Below are 27,996 nucleotides of genomic sequence, written 5' to 3'. Positions count from 1 at the left end.
TTTCTTTATTATTCAAAACTATACAGAAAAAGACTGCTTTTAAGCGTCACTAATTTAGCAGCAAATAGTCGCAAACTGCTCCATGCAGATTAATGACGCGTTTCTGGTAACAGCATGTATTCTTAAATAATTATAACTTGAATATATTAATATCTCAGACTTAACAGTTTTTTCACTGGATCTTATATTTGTCTTTTTTATATTAATCTACAGAGAATGAGAGATATGAATATTTCCAAAGGGTCCTTTAAAAAAATGGAGCAAAATACAGCTTGTCCCCAAGTCAGATGCCAATAAATAAGCAAGACCTTTCCTCCTCACAAAAGCCTTCAGAGTTTAAAATGTCATAACTGTAGTTGGGTCTAACCACATTTCTAAAAAATATTAAATCTAACCACACAGGAAAAAAGCCTTAAGTACTTTTCTTTTAAATAAATTCAGATGTTTCAGCGCAACAGAATCTAACACTCCGAGGGACAAGCATCCTCTACATTGCATCCAACAATACATCTTCCCTTCGGTCAGCGCTGTGAATACAAATGGTGGTGATACTCCCCGCAATTGCAATAGGCTCGGTTCTATAATGAAAGCCTATTTAAAATCAATAAAATCAGTCCTGCTTTTGGGAGCTATGATTACTCTGGTCCACCGGTACTGCTTGCAGCAAAAATGAACAGCTTGTTCTCAGCCCACTGCTGGGTATATTTAAATACTGAATTCTTGAACATGAAACAATATACTGAGAATCATAGTTCTGCTAGTTATATGGTATGCTAATTTATTACCTGTGAACAACTTTCCATTATTATTGATGTGACTGTGTGACTGCAAATTAGGCGTGTTAACAATTACATTAAAATATGCCATAGCTTATCAAAAATAAACTACTGTAAAGAACAGACAGTGTAAGACTGCATGGTAATATGCATCACTCTTGCCTGTTTATGAACCAAAGATTTTCTATCAGAGAGTACTCAGGAGTACTTTGGCAAGGCATCCTACACTACAGAATTAGAGCACAGGACCGAAAGGGAGGAGGGCTCACACAAAATCCTAATCACATTTCTGTCTCACCATGGGACTTTCAGCAGTTCGGCTTCTCTATCTGCAGGGGCTCTGTGAAAATTAATTAGCGTCTGCACCTCTTAAAAATGCAGAACCTGATTCAGTATTACATTAGTGTATTTCTAGCCCAGTGTTAGGCAACTGATCACAGGAGAAGGGCTGACTCCAAACCCCGGCAGCACCGTAAGTACTGCAGAGGCAGCAAAGCATCACTGGAAAATGCACTGATCTCTCTTGTAATGAGCTTAGCGCACATTGCAAAATCGATGGAAGCAACTCAGTGTCGTGGGAGCGACGCAATGAAGACAAACTGAGGACACGCCAAATCAACGTCTTGCAGAAGCACCATCTCCTTACTGACCCAAATGTGAGCATAAACACTTGAGTTTATAAACACATGAGAGCCGTTTCCACAAAGGCAGCAGGTGTTGATGAGGCTCCTCTGTCCTTCAGTACGCAAGGAGGACCCCAGCCCAGTGGGGTTAGGCAGATATTAATTAATTTCAAGAACTTTGCTTGTCACCCTTTTCGCCTAAAGTCATTAAGCTGTGCTTGATGAGCAGAGCTCTTTGAGCACATCCCCCTTCCCAAAGTCCTGAAAGAGGTAGACAGGGTACATGAATCTCCAACCAGCTCCAAACTCTCCACCTCTACAAAGAGGCAGAGTCCAATCTAATGATGTATTTACCTGGCAAGGCTCCTCTGAGCTTCCCTTCCCAAAGCAAGGGTTTTCCCCCACTCTGCTTTATAATTTAGCTTTCTGAACATGGAAACTGAGGAAAACAAGGCACATATTACAGACATTTTCTGACAGCAATTCTGACAACTTCATTTTGGATAGTACAAGAGCTATAAAGACATCAATAAACCCGGAACACCTACAAGCAGTTGCTGCTCCAGCTTCCTCATCAGTGTTAATGTAAACCCACAAACGCTCAAGTGACCTGTAAGGGTTCTAGATGACCTCTCCCAAAGCTCATATCTGCAGCTCAGAGCTTGTCTTCCCAAACATGGGGCTCCCCTCACAAGCCCTGAAAGGGTCAAGTTTGGGTTGGTGGTTTGGTTTTTGGGTTGTGGTTTTGTTGTTGTTGTTGTTGTTGGGTGGGTGTTTGTTTTGTTTTGTTTTAACCTACCTCTAGCTGATTCAACAGTGAAGAAAACTATTTTTTGGGGTCTCATCTGTCCTGTTCTATTGTGGTTGCTTGCTTCTTTCTTGTTTTAATGGTACCACTACCATCTGAGTTTCTAGCTTCCCTTTGGGAAAGGCTGGCTATAATTACTTTTCCAAATTTCAGCCATTCTGTTATACTGCTCAGGCAAGATTCTGTCAGGTGCTTATTACTTTTTATTAATACTCCTGTCCAGAGACACTCTGGTATACTTACTTCAGCACAAGAAAGAAGGGAGAAGAATAAAAGCTATAAGGAAGATCACAATAAACATAATACAATAATAAAAAATGGTAAAAAAGCCTAATTCCCAAATTGAACACTGAATCTTAAAGTTGCTGTAACAACTTTTCACATTTGGGTTTCTTTACACAAACTTGCTCTGAAGTCTGGGACAGCTTTTCCCAAGGAGCAAGTATCGCTGCCACTTCCACTGCTCCCCATCTTCTGAGTACTCCGGGGATGCAGAGCCTGAGACAGTTCCCACGCTCTGCCAAGTAAGCAGATTGAAATGGGAGAAAGAAGCTGTCCACAAGAAGATACCTCCCACATCTACAAAACTACTGGTGTGCTTAAAGATCTTTAGAATGAAGTTAAACAACAGATTCCCCCCCCCCTTTAATTTTAATTTAAACTCCCTTCCTCTGTTATTTTCATTCTTCTGCTCTGTAACACCAAGAAGAATTATGTTCTTACATGCCTAGTTTCTACAACCTTTGGTTTTCAGACTAGTCTAGAATTAAAGTTAAATAAATCATCCTTTTTATAACTCCATACTTTTGAATATATTGTATATTTATTGCTAGATTATAAGCCTCATTAAAATCTATAATGATAAATTAGTCAGTCTCTTGATTCTGTCACTACTGTTATTAATTACTTTCATAACCACTACTACACACTTCACCAGTGATAAAAATTTTAAAGCTAGATAAAATCAGCTAAGCTAAAGCTCACTCTCGATACTGCACTCCTAAACCTTCTCAGAGTAAAAGTAATCAAATATTCACACATCTTACATTTAAGTTAAACCTGATAAATTACTTTACAGCAAATGGAGCCTCACTAGATCCAGCAGCATCACTATAATGCATGGAGAAACATGCACATTAAGGCAGGGATTTTAAAAAAAAAAGTAGTTCTCGCATTAAAATTGCTCCTTGTATGTGCCTGTTTAAAACTCCATGGGATATCTTATTTCTGATACTTCCCAGCCTTTAACAGTTTCTCTTTTCAACCTCAGTTCTCATTATTTTTTATACAGATTTCCTCTGTAATAGACACAGGGTTTAGAAAAAATACTATTTGTCACATTTGCTTACAAACTCAAGAGGAGACATGGTTTGAAAACTCAGTCAGGAGGGGAACAAGGTCTTCCATTGGTGGCAGAGGACTGAAATCTAACGAGAAGTGAGCAAAAGCTGCTTCTGGCAGCTCTCAGGCAATACCCATTCTCTGGGTAAAACAGAGAAGGCCACTTTCTGTAACGTGCAACGTCAGCCTGGCATCCTGCACCACGCTGCATAGTAAATACTGAACAAAAAGGGAAAACTCCTGCAAACTGCTAAGTGTTCTTCTGTCATTATACCCACCAGTTTCATTCTTGCAACTTTTAGACTTTGTCACATTCTTTATAATACGTCCAAGTCAATATTATTTTTCTCCTCTTCTGACGATGTCACTTTAAAAGACTGCAAAAGCATACAAGGACTTCTTTTCCTTGTGTATTAGTTGTGAACCCTTTTACCTGACACCACCATGGAAGCGTCTCAGAATAATCTATTATGCACTGAGAAATTCAGGCATGCAAAATAATGTGGTTTAGTAGACTTGGAATGTACCTGTTTTCCTTATAAAATACATAGATACATCACTTGCTTTCTAAAACCACTGTCATTTAAAAATTTGACATTTTACCAGATTTTTAGCAAGTCATTTCTCTCTACACTTCCCTTTTCCCTAAACTACAAAGAAAAAAGTTAGAGTGAAATTAATACACTGACAATTTTCTTTGCATTTTTACTTTCTAAAGCTTACAAAGATTTCAAGTTTTCCTTGCCAAGACATCCTGCAAACTTTTTTTTTTTAAATAAAACATATTTTTAAAGTTAACAGACTCAGGCAGTTCACCTGTGTCCTAAATTCTTGACTGAATACCATAACACCATTTGTTTTAATGTAACTCAGAGAACAGGTTTTATGCAATCTGTGGTGTTGAAGTCAAGCAGTCATTAAGAACAAACACTGTTCTCGCCCCTAGCTGCAACAATACACACACCTGTTTCCCTGGAACACTTTCAAAATTTCATTCTTTTTGATTATGTGTAAGGCACAAAAGACAAATAGTCTTCTCTGATTGATTCTAATTCCTTTATCCATTACTGAACTGCAGAGATGATTTTGAAAAAAAATTTATGTTGTGTAGAAAATATAAAAACTAGGGAACTTACATTAGTTTTTTCATAATTCACTTTTAAGCATAAAAGAGTTGTTGTAGTAGTAGATGTTTTCAAACATGGAGCACAAAATAAGAAACCCAAGCAAGCAACCAAGGGATTCACATGGTAAAAAAGCAAGTAAATATGCAGAGAGTAAAGACAACTGCAATGTTACCACTGTTACTGAAGAAGTATTAACAAATTCATAATGTAATATGTGTGGCAGGTGAAACCCATTCAAGTACAGACTTGATAATTAGTCCTTTGCCAGCCACAGTCTCTACATACAGGCCTGCAATGCCCGGCAAGATCCTTAAAAAATAAGCATCAAAATGGAGGGCAAAGCTAAAAGAAATTTGAAGCACATCGCACAGTGGTGGCTGGGCACAAAATCAACAGCCTTTGAAAGCATGAGACGTGGCTCATGCTAAAGTAACTGGCCACAGGCTAAAGAGGGAGGCATCTGAAGGTGGAACAGGTTTAGATCCAACTTCTGCAAGTTGGTCAATGCTAGGGCAGGACTAAGTCCCTTCAAAGGTTTGCATCATCTCTTACTGCCTCATAAATACCAGGACAAACCGACCTGATAGCTTAACATGCGCACACACCGCCCAGCCTCAGCGGACCTCCCTGCTTCCACAGTACTCAGCATCACATCAGCCACGGCCATTTCTCCTCTTGACGATAATTTACAGTGACACAATACCGATGCTTTCATCAAACACATACTTATCTGCTTAACTTTAAGCATACACTAATGCCAGCTTGGCATTTGAGTGCATGCATAAATATTTCCCTGAGCGGGGCTTTGACATGTTTCATAACGAATTTCTTAATGAGGGTCCCAACCCAAAGCTCTTCTACAGTTTGCATTTTTACCCAAAGCGATGAAAATACTAAACAGCTCTTAGTTTAAAATTTACATTTTTAGCAAAATTAACATTTCTCTCCCAGAGACAGTTAACATTAAATAATTTTGCTCTACCTCTTCACCTTACATCCCTTAGTTTTTGTTTCATTGTGTAGGGCTGCATTAGATACCGCACATTTTGCTGTTCAGACTATAAATAAATCAATCCACACCAAAACTAGGAACATGAAAAGGAATAGCAAATCTGGCAGTATTTTGATTTGAATCAAGCCCAGTAGTATCAAAAAGTCTTCCAGTACTCTGATTCATTACCCAACTTATGTGGTGGAATTAAGCACAAAGTTTTCACTGTACTGCTGAAATAATTTATTTATCCTCTGAAGAAAATCCCAGCAGACTGGTCATTATCTGGGAAACATCTGGATGGGAAAATGATCACATACAAGAATTTATGTCTGCCTCAGTAGTGCTAAAGACAGAAAGTTGGAAAGCATTATTTTGGAGTTGCTATTCTACATATGCCCTTGATTCCTGGCCCTGATTTTGAAGCAAGAGTTAAAAATGACACTGATTTGCAACCTCCTGCCAAAAAAAAAAACCCCACAAACCCCCAAAACAAAACCCACCCCCTAAACCCCACCAAAATCCCCAACTCCCCCCTACCCTCTTTCCGCCCTGCAAAGCAACTAAAAAACCAATGACCACCAACAAAAGTCCCCACCACCACCTTACCTTTTGCACATTAAAAAGAACTACTTACGGATAGGAATTACATACTCTAGAAGAGGACATTTTTAAGACCACAGTATTTACCACTTAAATGTAGTCTCATTTCCTGAGGTATTTTCTATTTGAAGAAGAATATCAGACTCCACAATGAAAATAAACACTATCTCATCTTTAAAAAATAGTCTTTTTCCAGCACGGCTTCTAACAGACATCTGAGAGCAGGTGTAAAATCCAGATGGAGAAGTAAAATCCAGTAACAGAGATGCCGGGCAGAGTGCGTGTACAAGGCGATGCAACATTTAAGTTCTTTGCAGATATAAGCGGGATTTAAGTGATGAACAGGTATGGCTCTGGCCATCTGGAGTAGCAATGAATTTCACACAGAGTGAAAAGAAAAACCAAGAAGAGGAAAACTATCTGAATTAGTTCTGATGTTTCATTCCTGTCAAGCGGAAGTTAACTAATAGGAGACTTGCAGCCAAAAGCTCATTCATTTCCAGGGCTCCCGATCTAGAAAAACAGTTACCCAAGTTTGCAACAGAGAAAGCTCCCCACATAAGAGTTTAAAGACAACAACAGACGACGAAATACAAAAAACAATGGAGAAATATCTATTTAAAACATGGAAACACTGCAGCCAGAATAATAAACATATTTATCCCTGGATATATTTTCCTGAACAGTTTGCTTAAAATTCTTCTAAGGATTACTGATGTTAGTTTTCATGGTATCTAGCTTTGCATTTCATAAAAAAACCCTACTGCATTAAGAAGTACAAAAAGAAATGTTTTAGCCCTCTGGCAACCAGTAAATATTAACTACTGTCAGCAGATGAAGTTTCATCTGCGGTAAGCACAACTGTTTATAACTTAATGTCAGATAATACCAGTAACACACTACGCACAACACGAGAGAGGATGTACTACCATCCCTCTCTTTTTTTTGTTTACTTATCACATATGTGAAATAGAAGCAGTTGCCAAAATAATCTCATCTTGGAAAAAGGTTAAGAGGAGACCCACTATAAGAATCTGTTAATATTTAATTCAATATTTTGACTTAATTATTCCATCAAAAGGACATCTCGCTCATCAATGATACGGTGGTGAATTTAGATTCAAAGACAAAACAATTTTGGTTAGAAGATCAAGTGTCAAATCTTTATTAGCTGAACGTTCTTTTTACAGCTTCATAAAGTTAACCAATCTATACTATTCCTTCACATGCATGTGGTACGCCAAGACATTCAACGTAAAACCATTCCGAATGGGTCCCAAACAATACATCCCTGCCAATATTAATTAGCCTTCTAAGAAAAATTACTTCCTTTAGCTATTTTTTCTAGATTTCTTTTTTGTTCTGTGACATTTTTCTTAATATCACACCATCTGCAGACACTTTTCAAAAACACTGGAGAAAGGCAATTTAGGGAATGTTCCAGATAAGAAGAAAAAAAAAAGGTCCCACTGTGCTTTTCATAGCTTGGTAATTTTTAGTCTTTCATCTTGGTGATTTCTTCTTTTTAACACCATTGTATTAAGAGTCTTCAATTTTGACTGGTGGAAGCAAGATAATGTAAACTTTACAGATTCAGCTCTGAAGACTCACTGCATATTAGGAGAGGTTAAGAGAAAAAAAAGTCAAAGTTTAAATTGTTACCTCTACTCACTGAACATAAACCACAAGAGAGACACAAGTTTGCAACAGCTGAGTTGGGTGGACCAAACAAGTTTCCACTTGCGTAGCATTATGAAGGAAGGTGAAAGTAAAAAATGGGACAAAAGCCTTTTATCCCCTCAGGTAAGCCTTTAATTTATGATCCTAGGAGAAAATATTCACGGTTTAGGTCACACTGCAAAGCAGTTGTCAAAATACATGTTGTATCCTTGATTTTAACCAGTAGCTTGTTAGCTGAACCGCTCACGACCATGCACTGATGTACGCAGCTGCTCTTCTTGTCTCGGCCTCTCTTTGCTCCTTAGTTTTCTTTGTGGATTTATAGAGAGTTGCTTGTTATTATATACAGCTACAGCACGCTCTGTATGAGGGCACTGGACAAGCTGTTAGCTCTATTAACCTAATAATAGATTTCTGAGTGTGACTTCCAATTAATTTCATCTTCCTCACTCCATGAGAAGCCAAAATTAGAGTGCCATATGGTGCTTCATAAATAACAATTAAAAAGTTATTCTCTAATCTTTAGGCACTAAAAAAAAACCCCATAAAAATACATATGGTTGCAATGACATGAAGGAAATTAAGCTTTGGAATGTCTGCAGATGTCCGGGAAGCTCCAAACAGTTCCTTGGCCTTTTCCCCTTTCATGCATTTCTGGTCCAAGCCAGCCCCTGGATGTTACAATTAATCACAGTGTGCGCCTCAAAGATCATAACTAAGATCTTTCATCTGAAAGTGGAACTTCATAACGACAGCTTGTACGAAGATCTGTGTAGCACAATTTGTATTGCCATTCTGATACTTTTCACCTTTACCTTCTGCACGGATTTGTTAACAGTTTTGTTCCTACCCAGCCATAAGCATCTGCAGAGCTCTGCCAGTCAGGTAAATCACGTCCATGGGTCAGGGACTGGACTGGGATCTGTCAACTTACCACAGGACCTTGTCATTTTTCAGCAAGTAAGAATTCACACTCCCCAGAGATATGCAACTGCAATTGAGAAACTATTCTACTCCAAGTAAATGAAACCTAAGCTGCTGGTCTAAATGATCCTCTAACAACCACCTTCTTCCTTCCTGACTTTTATTATGCCTTGTGTATGTGCTGATCACAGAGCAATTAGATCTGAGAGTCCTGCCTGAGTACTTGAACTTAGATAAACTCTTAAAGTCCCTTATTGTAAAGCAGAAATAACAAGGCTATCTGCCTCATCGGACTTTTTTTTTGGAATAAAACATGTATAAGGGGAGAACTTTCCTTAGAAGCACCTTGGATAACTGCTTTTAGTACTGCCCACTGCTGCAAGTCGACCTGATGGGCAGAGGTATTTTATTGTCTGTCATGAGAATCCAGCCATACAGAGCATGCACTGGCTTTAGGCACCTGGAAAGCGATATTCACCTCTAGTACAGCCAGGTATCAACACGTGCACTCATAATATAAATTATTCTTACATTCTGCACATCTCCTGGGGATAATATTAACATGAGATTTTGCTAAACAAAAAGCATTAGAAAGAAAATATATTATGAACTTAGGCACCAATGGACTATTTTAAAGTCACAGAGACTGCAACCCTTTCAAAATATACCTATCTTTAAATCTGAAGAATTCCTGCATCCTTGCATTCAAAAATACCGTATGGTCTCTGTCAATTCTCAAGAGTGTGATTTTGTCAAATTCATCTTTTGTGGGAAGACATTTTCAGGCTATACTGAAGATAAGCCAAAGAGAAGAAAATCTAACATCCTTTCAAATTCATATTCACTGAAATATTTTTCCCCCCTAACATCTATGTACTACTTCTATATACACACACATATGCGCAGATCTACCAGCATACTCAAAATGGAATATGCATGATTTAAATTACAGAATATAAAAGTTATTGTGAGTGAAGGGACAAAAAAAAGGGGGGGAAAATTGTTCTCTTTTGTGCTTCTTTGTTAAAGAAAGAGCTCAATTTGACTGCTGTTTGCATAAATAAATATAGAAATATTCAATCTGTGTAAGGCCGTAACTAACACAGGTAGTTCTAATGTAACCTAAAAGCTTAGCAAGAGGGATACACACCTAATGACTTCACAGGTCTGACTATTAAGATACATATATACACACACCTTATAAATTCAGCTGTTGAAAGAAACAGAATGCTCAACAACATTGTTTCCCACAGGGACGATCTTCTCCCTCTACACTTCCAGAACATATTATGAGTATGTAGGTCCAACATACCTCACCAACCTGCAGCAAGCCAGGCAGACATAGTTCCTCCTATATCTTACTGCTTAGTCATAAAGGGGCAATGTCAAATCCATATAGATGTCTAGACAGTATGTCACAGTGTAAGAAATGCGGTGTTCCTTTTGTAAAAAGCTTCCCAGTTATCGAGTGATGTGTAGATCTTCCTGTTACTATGAATACCTGAAATTCTGTATTAAAGTCAATCTCGTTTAAATCAATCTTGTAGGTACACTGTTGGAGACACAAGTAAGCAAGCCCTGGCACTGGGATCTTTCTTCCTGGAAACACACATATACATTTATTTATCTCTACATCCAGAGAAAGAGGGAGTGCGCAGTTGGTGCAGTCGATGCATACATCTGCATTAGGGGGTGAGTCAACTCACACAGTCCACTTCTTGCCTTTTCTTTCCCTGGTATTCCATTGGGCACTTCATGCTGGCATTTGCTTTAGATTTTCAAGAACCTGCAGTATGGTCTACATGATTCAGTCCAAGTTAGGACACGACACACAGCAGTAGAAAATACTTGGCAGCAACCTGGGTGCAAAACAGCTCTCTAAAGATGCTTCCTCCTAAGAAAAGAGCTACAACCATTTAGCAGGAGACACTACCTCAAAGACAGTTGCAACCATTTGTCCATTTTGCCTTTCAGAATTGCTTTTAAAAGCTCTCTGGGTATTTAAACCACCATATTTTGCTAGAGAAAAATAGATGAAGTCTGAAAGACAATAATTTTCTAAGTAACCACACATAAGTGCACATTTTCATCAATTAACAGAGGATATATTTAAGTATTTTTAAGATCTTTTCTTAAGAGGCCTGTAACTAATTAGCTGAATAAGGCTATACAAAGAAACAACGGTGTTTCATATTTCAAGTTCTATCTATTCAATAAAATCATGGGAAAGTGTGCATCCTACAAAGTAATTTTAAGACTTGAATTCATGATCTGATTCACCCTGGATATACACCTTCGCACTTTTCTCCTCTCCTAAGAGTTGTACTGTGTTATCTGGCTGGGGACAGAGGGAAGAGAATTCAAATTCTGTATTGTTTGCTTACAGCACAAGGCCAGAATCAGTAACACTCTTTCTGGTTCTTAATACAGTCCTGCATGAAAAATACAGCCCCAGCGGTTGACTTTTAACAATTCCATGGTAAAAATAAAAAATGGTTAACACTTAAAAACCCAAATGTTAACTAAAAGGAGGATAAAGGTTACTTTCTGTATACTAATGACATTTTAAACCTCATTAATGTTTTAACTCCGAAACAAATACTGATAAAGAGCATTTTATCTGCTAAATTACTGACAAAACACTGCTACAAAAATTGTATGTCTTGGTGTAGAGTCATTTATCCCAAAGTGACATTTCTACGAGCAATCACTGATTTTATTTAAATTAAGGATATAAAAGTAATTATCAAGCATACTCACCATTTTCCAATTTTTCCCCCCAAGAAACATTATCTTTAGCATGTGACCTAAACAAACCCATATGAATCTGAACTCTTCCTTATTTTCTTTTTTGGCACTTTCTTTTTTTGTTTCTAAACACAATCTATTTTTTCTTTTCTTCTTTGTATATACAAATTCCTGTTGTTTCACAAGGGAAGACTGTTTTTCAAATTCATCAAACATAGCTGTTCTGATACCAACAGATTTTCTTCTTCAAAGTAAATTGGATGCACAGCCTCTGGACTAGAGTTTTAAAGCCAAACATATTGGGTACATGAGAAATGAAATCAGATAACATAGACAATAATTTTCTTTTACTTTATTACCACTGATCAGAAACTGAACATCTACAATCATGTCTTATTTCAATTGACTAACATCAAACTGCGTTTTTGGCATTACCTCATCTGACTTTTGCAGAACCAAGACTGCATTTGCTAAAGGAATTTTTAAGCAGTGGCAATTAAATTGAGGTTAGATCCCACTCACTTGCAGCCTGCAAAGTTGAAATATCAACAGTTTCCTGAGTTTTCAGCATAGGGAACATTATTAGAAGGCAAACAGATTTAAACCAAACCCTAGTATGTCACAGAACAACGACCTATGTAAAATGAAATAGTCCACCCTTCGAGACAGCCTGTATGGTATCCCAAAAGGTGAAACCAGAAGACAGAACAAAGCATAAAGGTCCACCACCCCCAGAGCAAAGTACGGTCAATGTGCTTGTAACCTAGGAGAACTGCAGAGGGACAAGGGACCTGGCAGCAAGAGAAGACCATCAGTGCTGAACCTGAACCATCTTGCGAAATAAAGTAATTTCCCCTAGGAGTGGGTTGTTTCATAGCTCTGTACAGTGCAGCTCTAGAGGAAAGCTTCAGCCAGCAGTACAGAAAAGGTGTTGATAGAGAGAACAAGACATCTGAGGCTCTGACCTTGGCCACCCATATTAGTCATGTGTGCTCCATACAATGAACTTCATACAGCTCTCTACTGCCCTAGCCTAATGAAAGAAAAAATAGGACATCAATAAAATACAAAATTAAGAGTGGATTACTTTCAGCAGAGAGCTACAGCAAACTTCTGCTCTCCTGTCCAAGAAGTGAAGTGATAAAGTACCACAATGCCACTTCCGTGACATCGCAGACTGAGTGGGTAGAGTCGGCAGTTTTCTGTCGATGTCTCCCAGGAACCATCCTGTTACACAATCAATTAAGCAAACAGATAAGGAAAGAAAAATCTTGCAAATGAGCACAGGTAGAAAAATCAAGCACGTTTCACTACTACTGTCATCATTTTTCTATGTGGCTTCTTATCACTCATCTAATTCAGGACACCATTTGCCATCAGAAGTCAAGATTTCACCCCACAATGAAAAAGTGACAAGTAGTTTGAAGTGGCTCAAAATCTACGTAGATCAAACACACAGCCAGATTTTTGTTACTTATGTAATACTGACATCAGCCTTGCAAAGCTGGCACACAGGCACCCAAAATTAGGGTCTAAAAGGAAGTGGTCTTGGAGCTTCTCAGTGCTTGAGAAAGTCCTGATCAAAAAATCATAGACCTAAACTTTATAAATCACTAGTCATTTGGACAATCATTTGGAAGCTAAAGGTTCTGTTTTTCAAATACTACAGTGCAGAGTACCCTTCCCCCCGAAAACACGAGAGTCTCCAAAATATCCCAGAGCTGCCAGCTACAATTGCTGTTTTTGAAACTTCAGACCATCTGTATTCAAAATGAGCATTCTGTAGACACTTATTTGCATCTCTACCATGCCAAGACACGCCAAAGTACAGAGTCCCAAATGTAAATGCATTCTGCCTGCATGGGTAAAGACCCAAACATACTGATACAAAACATACAGAAATATTTTCCTGCAAAGATGCACCTCGAGTCAGAAGCAGCCTGTTTATTTCTTATAGTATCAATTGAATTAACATTTGGTGTGGTTACAAAAATGATGCCTACACAATGTTTCCCTCCAAAAAGTGGAAATACATTGAAGTCACACACTTTTCTAATTATTTTCAACTTTTCACATTTATGCAGAAGATAATGAATATACTTCATAAAAGGTCTTCCGAGTTCTTTTTCAGTTGGGTGGGTTTTTGTTTGTGTGTTTTAAAGCAAGTTTTCACACTCCTCCCTTCTGTTTTTCCTGCTGACACTTTAATCTCCTCCTCTTGTAAATATGAGCCTATAAGAATAAATCACGTTTTATTTATTAAAGGTAAAAATATGTTTCAATATAAAGCAGAAAAGCCAATCTCCATAAAGTTTCCCTCCACAGTGACTGAAATTAGTTTTTATATGAAGATTCAAATATGTATCCTGCAAGGCATTTAAGCAAGAATAAAAGTACTCTAACCATACATGGGACTGAATATTTTTTCTCTGGCATTACATACCATGCTTAAAAAAAACCTGACAGATTTGGCCAGCTCTAGAAAAGTAAAACCAAGGACAATACTTTAAGACCTAAGTATTCTGCAACAAGGAACATGACATATCTGAGAACTGTTGCCTTTGTTAGCACCAAAGAACTCCACAAAATTAATATAAATTAGTATCTTTTTACTTTTATATTCAGGTCACTTACTCCCAGCACCATTGATTCAGAGGGGGAAAAAAAACCAAAACAAACACCCTGATTCTCCTGTAAATGTATTCTGCTTGGAAAAGTGCCTGTATGAAGCACACCAGGGAACAGGAGTGCAAGCAGCCCATATCACCTTGCCCTTTGTTTAGATTGTCAGTTTTTCCTTTTGATCTTTCTTTGCAGTTGAAGAAGCAAAAATTGATTTTTCCCAGTTGAACTGAAGTAGAAAAGGACAATGTTTTATTTAAGATCTTTCTCTCCCACAAATAAGCTCTTTCTTTATATACAAAAGAAACTGTCTTTTTGTTCTTGTAAAAAATATTTTCGAGTGGGGAACGCCTTCAGTGTACTGACTGTGGTTTCATAACAAAAAAGGGGGGGATGTGTTTAAAAATCCCAAATATTGGCCTCCTGTAGAGGAGCACACACACCTCAAAAACCTTCTAGAGTTACAGAAACTGACCTTCAGGGAAGCAGTAGTCATACTTCTTAGGTATTTGCGTAAACCTACACTACCAGCAATGTTACACTCAAAACCTTGCTTATGGGCAAAGAGAGAGCACAGCCTACATATTTAGATAGTATAAAGTCAAGAATAGACTGTAAATATAACCACAACCTTAACAATCTAGTAAAAAACCCATTATTTTCTAGATTTACTTATTATAGGATAAGAAAGAATACCTATATGTGAAAAAGGTCCAATAATAATGCAGTTAAAATTGGCAGACAACTATTTCCTAATTTCTACCCCTTTTCCTGGTGTTATGCTCATCCCTTCCAGTGTTGTTCTGGGTCCTAAGGTTCACAGTTTCATTCTGGACTCTGGCTGTTAGAGCAAGTCTTCACCATCTGGAGTCCCTTGTTGGAAGGAATACAGTTTTCATTCTTCCTCACTCTAGGATCCATGCACTTCTAAAATTTGCTCTTCTTTTCACTGGTCTGAGGTCATCTCAATTTACTATATCCAGTGCCTTTTACAGATATTAGATACCAGTTCTTTGTTCTCTTTGATGTTAGAACTGTTTTATCCTACTCGTGGTCTGAATTTCTTTAACCAACCATTGGTGAGTTATTCATTGCTGTGAGATCTCCAGCATCAAGCCTGTGCTCTGTCTCCCATCACCCCATACCTGTACTCTGCTACACCACACCCTATGCCTCCACTTCTCAAAGGTCTATATTTCTCTATACTGCATCGTTACATTCATTGTAAAACCACAGTGGCATCATACAAAGTAAAAGAAAAACCAAATTAGCCACAGATACCTGGTCAATTAGAAAAAATGCTGTTACAACTAAACCAAGTAAATCAAAGTTGCAAGCAGGTCAAGAGAAGTGACAGAGGAGGTCTGACAAGCCTCAATCCTGAGCCTCAGCAAACTGTACAAAGCTTACGGTTTGTTGCTAACAATAGCAATACCATATTACAGGGCTACATGGTCACAGTGAGAAGCACTAGATAGTAGAAAAGCTCCTGATTTTACTCACTGTTACACGGTACTAATAAAATGTAAGTAAAACCAAGAGAGCAGCTTTGCAAATCTCACATGCTGTGAGATTTGCCCACATGTCACTGAAGACTATCTAAAGATATAGTATCTTTTAAAAGCAGTCTTCAGTCACTAGAGAAAGCCATGACTTCTAGAACAAAATAAATTATATTCCATTTCATGCTTTCACATAATTCTCAAAGATAAACTCTGTAACTCAGAAGTTTTGCAGTTTCCCCATGCAGTCAGAGCCCCTCAGACATTTTTCATCCACTGATAATGCCATCTATCACCTTATTTGAATATAAGAGTTAATCACTGAATTTAAAATATTGTGTGCTCTAATAGGCTAATTATTATTATTAAATACACATTTTATCCCACTGTGTGACCAAAATTATTGACTCCAATAATTTCATCAATTGTAGTCACAACTTGCATTTTAGAATAAAGTGATATTGGCAGAAAACAAAAATGTTCCCTAACACCTACAGGTACTATTGGTACTCCTTGTCTCCAGATTTCCTGTGTTATCTGCATATATTCTTATTAAGTCCTTGAAGAAAGCCGAGTTGCTCTTGAACCTCACAGGAAAGCTGAGGACACACACCCTCACAAATGCCTGCTTAGAAGCACAAGAACCTCCATCCCCTTGCAGGCTTTCCAGTGCTTCCCTTGACTGCTCCAGTCTTTCTAATCTCTCTTTTTCTGTGAACTTGGAAAGGCTTACACAGCTTTGCCCAAGCATTTCATCTGAATCAATTCAATGTTTGATTTGTCGTATAGGATTTTATTCAGAACAGCTTGCTATATAGCATACCAAATTCTGTATAATTACCATCTAGCAGTCTGTAGTGAGGCCAACCACCAATAAGTTTAAATCCAAGGAATACAAACCGTGTTTGTCCTTAAGATGTACAATTACCTCTTTAGAACTTGCAAAGAGGAGGGAGGATACATAAGACACCAAATTCTGGTATCCAATAAGACACTTTTTAGTTGGTTAAAAGATACAGCGAGCACTGCATACACTAGGCACACGGCACAAGCCTCAATTATTAGTAGTGCTGAACTGATTATTTAGAAGCCTACTTGCCCTCCTCATACAATAGCCTGTCCTCTGCAGACCTTTTTTTCTAGTCCTCTGAAGGAATACAAACATCCAACTCACCAGTTTTAACAGCTTAGCATTTATATCTCAACCTCCAATCATTAGCTCAGCAGCAAAGATATAACTATATACATTACAGTTAGACTTCATGTTTTCCAGGTTTCGTGACATGAAATTAGCCTAGAAAAAATGAGTGAAAAAGCAATACAGAGGCATTAGCTTTTGGTTTGGCAGTCAGCATTTACAGGGAAAGATGCATCTCAATATGATGTTGAAATCAGCAAAGCTTTCATTTAGGCTTACTGCAAGATGAGCTCTGTGGGGACTTTGCAGGTAGGTATTATGCTCGGAACTTGAACTCTACATATTTTAATGAAATTGCACAGTCTAAGCATCACAATAAGTGAGAAGTCGTATCAAACTGTGGAATTCCCAGCTTTCTCAATTACTCATGTATAAAGGGTATCTTTCTGGCTGAAAATGTAAAACTAGAATAAGCAGCAACTGTGCAAAGAAAGAGAACGTGCAGCTGATTTAAGGGTTTTGAACCCCTGACATAACAGGGGAGCAAGTACATCTCAGACATTTGCATTCTTTATGCCCAGTGCCATACAGCAACTTCTCAGCTTCAGATCGGCAGGACTAACTCAAGTCTGTGTTGAATTTGTCAGCAGCAGATGATCATATCTGTACACCAGCTCCATAATCATGGTCCAGCCGAGAGTTTGTAGGTTCAGCGAGTCTGCTATTTAAATGACAAATACATGACTTAAGCACCTTCCCAACGGTCCCTCCTATGAACCCTCAAAAACAGATGCTCTCTCTGACATCCTGACAACTGTTAAGAACCGGTTAATATTTCCTTAACTTAAGGTCAGCGAGTTGCTTTACCACATCGGAAGTCCCACTTCTCAGACCTTGCACAGAGTCACTTAATCGTGTCTGCTTGGTTTACAAATTAGAAGAGGTTAACTGCTGAAAAGAATGCTACAGTAGACTACTAGTTTACTCGACTCTACAGAAGACAGTTCCAGATTTGATTGAAGTGTCAGGTATAGAATAGGGCAATTTTTCTTTAAAAGGCAAAATTTTTGCACGATGTTTTGTTCACGCTTCTGCCATCTCTTCCACTCCAACCTTCTCGATTTGAGGTCAAGTTCAGAACTCATATTTGAGGCAGCATAAATTACATCTGCGTAAATAATGGTCACAGTTAACTCCCAGAAAGTCTCTTGTGGTAAAATTTACCTAATAAGATGAAAGAAGAAGTATCTACATAGCTAAAATAATTCTTAGAGAGACAAGAGAACATATAATTAACATTGCCCTACCTGCTCTTAACTGCACTAATTGCATCCCTTTCTGCACAACTGACAAGTGTCACATCACATAGATAACTTCAGTGACATGCAACTCCTGTCAAATTACCTTTGAACTGTAGCCCTTAAAAACCTCTTTCTTGTATTTAAGTTGGCTGGTTTATTTAATTTCTTCCTCAGCCTAGAGTTTTCTGAAGGAATGCTTACTGCAGTCTGTGGAAGTGCATACATACCGCTATTTACAGGATACTAAAGGTCAATAGCTCTGGGTAAAAAATAGCCATAAATTGGAACCCATAACATTAAAATTGTAAAAACAGATACAAAGCTGAATAAACTGAAAAGATACAGGAGTCTGATTTTGGAAACAGACAACATGAAATATGAAAATACATGATATCTTATCTCAAAATTGTAAAATAACTTTCCAGGACAAAAGCATCTTTAAGCATCTAACTTAGCTCCTTATAGATCAAAGAAACAACTAAGTAACTACTATCTGCACATGCACTTCAAATAGGAATGTCACTCAAAAGACAAAAATAAGCAAGTTATTTATAGCACATGTTAATTACCATATTTATATGGCAGATTACTTTGTGGCATGAGACATAAGCCTGTATTTGTACATGGAATAATGCTATAAGAATAGTTTTTTTCTAAGATAGTTAAATTGGCAGTAATCAGCCTCAAGTCTCTCTTGTTCCATTTTTATTCCCAACATATCCAAAACAAAAGCTGTATTATAATGCCGGTAAGATGTGGAAAGGCCAATAAGAAAATCAACCACACTGAACATTTAATGAGCTAAAACAAAAACTCAGGTAAAGGATTTATCTGTAGTAATGAGAACAAGAGGGGGCATTGGACAAGCAGGCACAGTATCAGGATTGTTATGCCAATAATCTTCAGAGGAGCACAACACACACACACAGTAAGAAAGCTACCACCAAAATACACAGATTAATAACTGGAGGAACAGAGGGATAAGACTTGGCAGGGAGCAGAGGGAAGTGCAGTGCAGTAATAGTGAATCTTCCCAGTGACTCCATATTGTTAACTATTCATACAGTAAACTTTTCACAGCTGCCTTTCTTTCCTCTTTCTGCAACACTCCTATGGCTGTTCTTAAGCATTTAGAACAATAAATATATTTAAGATTTATAGCCTGAAGTTTGGCCTTATTTATCTTACTCAGGTGAGCAGTCCAACTAAGCCCAGGAGAGATGCAAGAAAAATGTTCTCCTTCACAATGATGCGAGAAACAATAGCTGACTTTAACCATAGGACAGGGTAGAGTATGCCACATATAGGCAAAACGGTCAACTTCAGATTTTTCTTAACAAAACAAAAATCACTTAAAATAAGAGCATAGCTAACTTCTGGAACTAACCTGCACATGATTCTCACGAAATGTTTTTTGTGATGACATTCTCAAGGGTTAAAGCCTCATTTAAAATATACTGTGATGCAGGAAGTCCGGTATTATGTCCCAATTGAATCCAGCAGGGTTACAAAGACACATTTCATATTCATAAGTGTGTTGAAATATTTTACTTTTCTTAAAGTGCAAATATTTGAAGAAATGTAGATAAACATATTTTAAATTCACAGCACTTTCTCAAACATGAAGTAGCAGATTAACGAAATGTCAGAACATCCTCTGCTTCAAAAACTGCTCTACCATTTTAGGTAGAGATTATCTACTAAAAAAAAAATAATAATCACAGCCTCTTATGATCATACTTCGCAACTGCTGATGTACTCAGAATATCAGCTGTAAACTGCTCCCATCTTTAAAGATAAAACAAGCTCTTGCAAGTCATACTAACCTTTGCAAAATACCAGTTAAGATTACTTCATGGACTGGAGGAGGCTGAGGGAGGAAAAGTGGGGATCGGAATCACGGTTTGGAGGCTGTATGCTGTGTATTCTCTGAGCTTTGCACCAGTTGAAAGGCCAGCTGTGAGAGATTTCTGGCTTGGTTCAAAACCATGTGCTTTTACAGCAAATGTACAAGCTAATATCCTCACACATCAATCACAGTCCATCCTAAACCACCACCTATTCCATAAAGACAAAAGATATAACAAATTTAACAGAAGCAATCACAGATTTTAAAAAAATGCAACTTTCTCAATTGAATTATAGACAGAACTTGGTTATCTAACGATAGGACCTTCCTGCTTTACTCTGCGTCACAGGGAGACACTAGAGGAGACCAGGGAAATTATGACAGCATCAAAGTAGGGCAATAAAACCAGAACTGTCGTCATAATCACTCAGAGTAAATTTCTTTACCAAAGAAATGGTAAAAGATAAAGCAATAATTCAGACTTCAGTTGAAGAAAAGCACCTGAGTAAAAGCTGCTTTTTTCAGCATAAATTTAACTATTAATTTGAAGGAATGTATCACTACTCAAAACTTGACTGTTTGTAAAGTTTCTCAGTTCTCCTCTCTCTAAATCTAGCCCAGTTCTTGTTCTTTCTCATGCCAGTGATCTGGGGCCTGACTACAAAAGGAAAGGTCTCTCCATACACCTCGGAGCAACAAGGCAGTAACCACAGCTAATGTCATATTTGTCCCCTTTGCAGATAAAACTGCAGCCTCAAATAACATCAAGTATAAAAATGCCCACTGTATGGAAGAGAGAACAGATTATATATTTCTTCGAAGAAATTACTACCAAACTACTGATCATATGAAAGAGTTTTGCTAGCGGGACCTCAGAGACCCTACCAAAAGGGGCTAATTATAAACTATCCTCTAGACCGACATCACTCTGTTCTTATATTTTCTATTATTTCAATTCAACATGATTTTGCTACTAGTACTCCCATTAAAAAGTTTTAAAAAAAGAACCACACACCCCACATTTTAGAGACTTGTCAATTACGTTTTTTGACACCCTTATACAAGGCATCACGTACTGACAGACTGATCACATAGAAGATGCACCACTACACAGCGCAGACCCATCAAGCTCAGAAGCTTTGTTACCTCATTTCAGGTTTCTAACTAAAAAACGCTATTTCAAAATAATACCTAAACCACGTCTCCTGCGGAGGGTTTATAGCATGTAAAGAAAAGAAGTGCAATTCTTCTGATCACAGTCACACCTCAATCCAGCCACAGTAATGAGGCCCAGGGAGTAAAAACTACAGACTGCCAGCTGAGAGTCTGATCTTTTCCACCAGAAGTTAAACCCATAATATTTGCAGTATTTGTTACAAAAAAAATGTGCTAAGCTGTAGTAACTATCAACACATACATTTCTTCTAAATAAATAAATACATCAGGCTTCACAGGAAATAAGGGAAGAATTCTCAAGTGAAAGCACCACATGGCTTCTGGACAATAACCATTACTTCATACCTTGTCCCATACACTTTGTTAAAATACAAGTACCAACTAAAAGACTGTTCAAACAAGCTGGTATTTCTTTCAACAGTGCTGTAGTTTATATCCAATGATAAATTTGGATTCAGTTCTGCCTTCAAACACTCGCAGTGATGGCAGAATGCTAAAAAAAAAACCACCTCAAAAAAAAACCACAAAAAACCAAACCAACCAACCAAAACCCAGCACAACTCATTTATCTTCAACCAGGAACTGACATCCCCAGAAGGGGATACACTGTAGCATTCAGATAAAAACAGCAGCTATAAATACAGGTGATTTGGAAAATAAATAATAACAAAAAAAAAGACTATTTAGTGTCACAGGTCGAGTTTTACAACAGGGTTTTACAAATTAAAACCAAAGCAAATGCTTTATCACAGTCATTCCAATGCAAGCCAGAGTAACAAACACGGAAAACCAGAAAAAAAAAACAAAGAAAGAAATTCGGTTCAGTAATCGGCCCCCAAATATTTAGAGGCAGATGGGCATCTAGAGAGCGTAGGTGTGATTTCTCTCTTTACACAGCTGCTAGTACTGCAGAGAAAACAATGTTTAGTGTTTCCTACCTTATACATAAAGCGTGTCTAATGGTTCTGATTTTATGTATAAAAAAATGAAAATTTCATGCAGCTGCTTCTCAATTACGCATCTGGTTATTGTTTTGCAGCTGCAAACCTACCTTAAAGAACCATAAAATATGATGTGACAGGTCTGGAATAAATACCAGCAGTCATCTTGTGCCTTCCTTGTGAAATGTTGCATTTTTTACCACCTGTTAAAATTCCGGAGTCAAGAGCTATGGCTTCTGTCACCTCCTCCTTTTATAAACAAACATCCACTAATATATTTAACACAACTGAAATTTGTAAATGACCCCTTTCTCTGGCACACATTAAATACAAAATTCAGCACCCCGTTTCTAGAGTATTTGTTACTTTGTGTCATTATTTCCAAGTAGTCATTTTGGTAATTTGATCAGAAATCCAACCCAGAGAACAATAAGTCAGCACAACATTAGTGTCAAACATCTGAAATGAGATTTTGATTTGTTAGCCCCCTAGCCATTACTCATATTACTATAAATCTATTGAATATGAAGACATTTGGTGACGAAGAATGGTTATAAAATACCCTACTATTGTAAGCAGTCTCAAGCTTGCATTTACTGACTCACACTCAGCATGTAATTTTCTACCAAAGGGAACAGATAAGAAAAACAAAACAGATTTGTTTTTCATAACAATGCATTTGAAATTAACTATCTCTGTAATTCCTCACGAGACAGAGGGTCCTTCGAAGAATTTCCATATCTAAAATATTTAAAAAAGCAACAATTTGTAATTTAACTTGGAACAGGAAGGCTCAGCTTGAAACAACACAATACCCAGTGGTAAGCTTTGACACAATCTTTTATTAATTTTGTTTCAAAAAGAATGAAACTCAAAATCACAGTTAGGCAAGCTGGAAGTTTTTCTGCCTGTTTTTCTGGCATGCAGGATGCAACACATGCGGCCATTACCAACGAATGCGCGTGCTGTTAGACAGCTGCCCGTTTTTCACACAGGTGCCAAGGGCTTACGTGAAAAAACATTGCTGAGCTGAAGAAGAGGACCGAGGCATGCAATAAAACTACGCGAGACACCCCTCGCAGGGTTTACCAAGGAGAATGCACTGCTTAAATACTGCTGTGCTTAAAGATTTGCCACTTCTCAGCAGCTTCTGTGAAATAAAGTTTCTTTGCATTAAAGCCAGAGGAAGGAGGGGAGCAAGGGAAAGGGAGAACAAGCAGGAGTTTCAAGATGCAGACCCAACCAAAACACATACACAAAGAGCAGAAAGCAGTAGTATTTTAGGGCTCATGTCTGGGGAGAAAGGTCCTGCTACACAGCAGTGCGAGCAGCCATTGTGTATGAAATCCTCAAATGGAAACCCTCATTCCATCTTAATTGCCCCTTTGTGTGATTTACCTTCCAAGACAGATGAAGTTAAAGCACCTAAAAGCACTATGAGAGCAAATGAAGTATGTCCATAAAAAGAGCTACTGTCGAGTAAGTGCTATACTCCAGCTTTGCACTATAGCTGCATCACAGCAAATTCACCACGACTTTCTAACGAAATCCTTAGTAAAGGAAGTACCAGTGAACACAACCCTTTAACACCTTTCCTAACTCCTCTGATTTTCTATGACTGATTTTTTTTGCCTAGTAGATGGGGTAAATAAATTGGATCACTGACACATTGATTATTAAGCCTCTCCCAAAAAAATATTTTAGTAACAGTAACATGCAAGGCAGTGCCTTCATAACTTTTACTCTGATTTGTTATTTTCACCACTTTCAGACATGAGGGAGATCTTTAAAACTGTTGGCATGACAATTAAATTTGGAAAACATTTCTAAAAATCAAACCATTTCAAAGTGGACAAATATAGAAAAATTATTTGAATTATTATTCAAACTGTTAGCAGTCATGTTTTCTGATCATACACAGAACCATTAATTTCTATGACTGCTATGTCAAGTAAATGGTGGTCTAAGCAAAGCACTTCAGCAAGCAAAAAAAAAAGTATGGACACAAACACAGTGGCTTCTAGCAGTACACAACCGCTAAATATTTGAGGTAAGTAGGGTAAGATACAAACAAGTGTGTGGCACAAAAAAGGAAGACGCTTTTCTCAATCGCAACTCATAAGGTGGAAGATGGCATTAGGAAGAAACAAGAGAAAATGGACAGAATGAGGAAGGGGCTCTAAGAAAGAATAGGAAGTTGGGCAAGGGACGGAAAGATTAAAACCTCAGACAGCGGCAAATTTTGTGAAGCTCTGAAAAGGATGCATTCAAGAGGTGCTTATAAAGACTGGGAGTTACAGAGTATTAACAGGTATCTCCTATTATTGAGAATTTGCAGGAAAATGCAGATTCCCTCCAGTCTTAAATTTCACCACTCAGACAACGCAAAAATCCATTAACTGAAAACCTGCTGAATAGAATAGAGAAATACTCACGCTCAATAATGCTGATCATGATCCAAAGGCAGCTCATCCACCACTAGTTTTCTATTAAATTTAAAAGGTTGTTTTCTAAATACTTACCCATTTGAGAATAGAATCGTATTAGTCAATAACTTATAGCATTATTTTGCCTGAAAGGATAGTTTCAGAAAGCCATAATTTAAGTATAAAGAACTTTAACAAAAGCTGTCAGAGAAAATAAGAGGACTTATGGGAGAGCTGTTCCTTAACAGCAAGCAAGTTCTTTGCATACAGCTCCATGGAACACTATTTCAGCAACGTGCGATTTTTCAACATATGCAGAGAAGCACAACCCAAGGGACTTTAAAAAATAACTAGTTATAACCACTAAGTACACAGGTGTTTTTGAGAAATAACTCGTTATGCAGAGGTCAGAAATTATTACTACACAGTGAACTATACAATGGAAAGAAATATGGAAATCACAGAAATGCTGGAGGAGGCAATTCCTCTCCTGCCTATCCTGATGGAGAGAAGAAGAAAGGGAATTAAATCATGTAAGCAAAGCACACGATGACAGTAAAAAAAGATCAGCTAAGTAGCCAACAAACTCAAAGATTGAGGAGTAAATTAAGATACTTAAAGATAACTTTAACAAGAAAGAGCTGGTGAGTACAGGATACCCATAGAAACGCTCCTCCTGGTATAATAAAAAAGAACCTGCATTCATATTTCTAATCTCCTCAGAAATGTTAGGTTCAAGGATCGTCTTCATTTTTCCTAACATAAAAGCTTAGATTAAATGGAGACAGCATTATCACCAACAATTTCTTCATAATCTATACAAAAAAGGGCATTACCAAGATAAAATCAATTTTTGATCCCTTCTAAACATATGTTGCTTTCAAGTGGTTTTCCCTACTTGTATTGGAGAGATGAACTTTCAGATACGGAATCTAAACCAACATCTAAAATTGCAGCCTTCCATCTAAATTAAACATAATCGGGGGGGGGGCAACACACAAACAAAAAACCAGCAGGCTGAGATAGGAAGGAGACCAGTGACCATATGACTGACAACTCTTCCAATACTCAAAAAAATGGTGAATAATAGGTGACAGGTAAATGACCTCACGGAAAGAGGCTTCAACAAACCTCTTCTGTTTTTTATACAATACATGTTTACCTCTTCAGCCTGATATAAAAAGCATGCCTTTAGCCCAAAGCTGAATTTTATGAGTTCCCTCATGCATAACGCAATAGAAATAGGATATGCAGAGACTATATTTTGTTATATGATTTTTTTAAAGAAGAGTGAATAAAAGCCTTGCACTCCATTCAATTGCATTTCTCCGTGATAGAGTGTGAACACTGCACCTGACTGATTCCTAAATGTAATGAAATACTCTAAGTGGCAATGGGCAACAGCTTTTGTTAAAAATCAGAAAAAGAAACACATGCCAAGCTTCCAACATCCATTTAGGACTGTCAGCCTTTTCAATCACCTCTGTAAGTTCTCTACTGATTCAGACAGCCAATTGACAGTACATAGTAACACCCTCCAGCGTAATTATAATCCCTCTCAGCTTTGTCCACCTACTAGTTTAAAATGATGGTTCCCTTAACTCCTCCATCAGGCGGAACAAAGAACAGTGGACGAGCTGAAGCAGACTTCAGGGCCTCTGGTGGGGAAGGCTGGAGAAAATGATGGACCCTGAGGTGATGCTCAGTGCATCTGCCCAGTACAAGCGATGAAAATGTGCACACCCTAATAGTCTGGGTTTATGTATGCATAAATAAGGAATTTTTTTCCTTATATCAGTACTACAGTATGAGGAAAAGAAATAGGAAGAAATGAAATGCCTTCACCTGGCTAAACAATCCCTTATTGTGCCACTGCATTACATGAGAATCAGATCAGAAGACTTGTGAGTTCATGCCGGAACAGCCAGACAATCTCACGTTTCAGACAAAAAACTTGGGAGCTAAGTATTTCACGTTGTTCTGTTAAATAGCTGCACTAGAACTGTAAGAACTGGTTTACAGGTTGTTTTTCTTCGGATGGCAGATCAAGCAACGCCATACTGTTGTAGCAAAACGTCTTTCTTTCCTCTCTTGAAAACCTAGGAATTTTAACATGAAACACAAAACTGTTCATGACTGCATGTCTTGGTATTCTGTAAATATCGCCTTCTCTACAGGAGTTACACCTGAAAATTGCTTAGCACGTAAAAAGCAATGAATTCCTTGGGGCCTAATTCTGCATTCCTTACTGCGTACAACTTCTTTTGAAGCCAATATTAGTGATGTAATTTTAATTTTCTTCACATCTGCCATTCTTATCTTAGAAGAAAAAAACCCAATCCTTTAATTCCATTAAAAATTCCTTGTAGACTGCCTTTTGTGCTTTTGGTAAGTTTTGAAAATCATTCTGAGAAAATTAATATTCAGTGAATACAGTGTACATATTAATAAAAATAGAGAGCGCAACAGAGGAAATGAGCAAAGTATCACAAAACTGCTGATACTGGATAAGGGCGAACCCTTTCAAGAACACATGTGTTAACACCTTCCTGACAAGTGAAGACAGCAGCCAAAATGACCTAATGCCATCTCTCTCCATTGCATCCACAGAAAATCCAGCAATGGCAAAATCGGTGACCACAGGCACTGCGGCAGTACAGACAGCTCTGCCAAGCCTGTAGCATTTACTGGAACTGTGAAATTATTTTGTGAATGCCACACTTTGTAAAGACTTCCACGTCAGGAATTTCTACCCCTTTAAATGTACCCCTTTGTCACACACACCCAGAGACCCGTGTGAGTGATGTAATGCGGTAAGATTATAAAGGAAAATAATTTTCTTCTATATTCATGATGACAGGTCTATAGGAAGAATCTCCTTTCACAAGAAAAATACTGAACCTTTCACCCTCAAGTTTTGATAACTTTATTAGGTTTTTATCTTAAAAATACATCAGCAAACATCCTTTCTTGTTTGTACAAGCTAAAGTTCAGGACAGCTGCAATGTGGCGTGCTGTATCTAAACCACCAGAATTTTGAGCAGCACTTGGCAGGGGTGATCAGCCTCTCCTTTCACTATCTTTTACTGCAGAACACCTGTCTGTCTATCAAGAACATCCCAAATATGCCTCCACTGGTTATTTTATTTTGGATTTTTTTTTGCCTCCTGTAGGCTGAAGTTTTTTTGTTTCACCCATAACTTTTTATATGGTTGCATATTCACAAGACGGCAGCCCATAACAAATTGTACAGATAAACCTGAATGACAGAGATACTACTAGTCTGAAGGATCATAAATAAGATAAATCTGATGAAATCTTGGAACACCAATGCCCACAGTTGCAAAACTTGTGTTCCTGATGTTAGTTTTTGAAGTGTGTGTGGGAAGTACAATGACACCGCACTACAGAACGATTACG

General features: G+C 37.8%; 1 protein-coding gene and 1 long non-coding RNA gene across 5 annotated transcripts in view; both read right to left on the bottom strand.

Moving 5' to 3' along the window:
* SUCLG2 (succinate-CoA ligase GDP-forming subunit beta) overlaps window positions 1-27,996 on the bottom strand; it is a 137,554-nt gene that overhangs the window by 76,792 nt on the left and 32,766 nt on the right. The gene's annotated exons all lie outside the window — the stretch shown is intronic.
* Window positions 11,959-17,374, bottom strand: LOC135313797 (uncharacterized). The gene is made up of 2 exons (XR_010373298.1): window positions 16,920-17,374; window positions 11,959-13,853 (listed from the first exon to the last, which is right to left on the bottom strand). It is a non-coding gene; the product is annotated as an uncharacterized LOC135313797 (long non-coding RNA).

This window comes from Phalacrocorax carbo, chromosome 6 (assembly GCF_963921805.1).
Source record: "Phalacrocorax carbo chromosome 6, bPhaCar2.1, whole genome shotgun sequence".
Lineage (NCBI taxonomy): Eukaryota > Metazoa > Chordata > Aves > Suliformes > Phalacrocoracidae > Phalacrocorax > Phalacrocorax carbo.
Note: the sequence above shows the minus strand (reverse complement) of the source record. Positions and strands in the feature narration are given on the sequence as shown.